Below are 761 nucleotides of genomic sequence, written 5' to 3' on the forward strand. Positions count from 1 at the left end.
CCAAATTTACCCATAACCTTTTCATACCCTTCTGTTCGATTTCCAATCCTGGCGTTAAAATCACCCATGAGCAGAACACTGTCCTTGTCCTTTACTCTAACAACTACATCACTGAGTGCCTCATAAAAACTATCTATCTTATCTTGATCTGTCCCTTAACAATGCGAATATACTGACACAATCCTAATTTTCTTGCTAGACACTGTCAAATCTATCCACATCAGTCGTTCATTTACATACCTTATTGCAAATACGCTGGGTTCCATTTCTTTCCTGATGTAAAGCCCTACACCCCATTGTGCTATTCCTGCTCTGACTCCTGACAGGTAGACCTTGTATTCTCCCACTTCCTCTTCTTTCTCACCCCTTATCCGGGTGTCACTAACAGCTAAAACGTCCAGCCCCATCTTACTTGCAGCCTCTGCCAGCTCTACCTTCTTCCCAGAGTAGCCCCCATTGATATTAATAGCTTCCCATCTCATTACCATTTGTTTGCCAAGTCGTATCTTAGGAGTCTCTGGTTTGTCAGTTAGAGGTGGGACTCCGTCACCTCCAAAGGTGCGAGGCATTTTGCTCTGATTGTTGCCAGCATCATATTTAAAGTACCAGGGAAGCAGGTTGCTAGCCTTACTTGCCCCGAGTCCCATTGGATTTTACCCCTAACGGCTGAGGGACTAACCGGTGGATTTGGTAGTCTTTGCCGTATGAGCACAAAGGTGACCACGACAGAATATGTCCGAGATGCCCAGCCTTATCCCAAA

Source organism: Schistocerca piceifrons, chromosome 8, assembly GCF_021461385.2.
Source record: "Schistocerca piceifrons isolate TAMUIC-IGC-003096 chromosome 8, iqSchPice1.1, whole genome shotgun sequence".
In the NCBI taxonomy this organism is placed as follows: Eukaryota; Metazoa; Arthropoda; class Insecta; order Orthoptera; family Acrididae; genus Schistocerca; species Schistocerca piceifrons.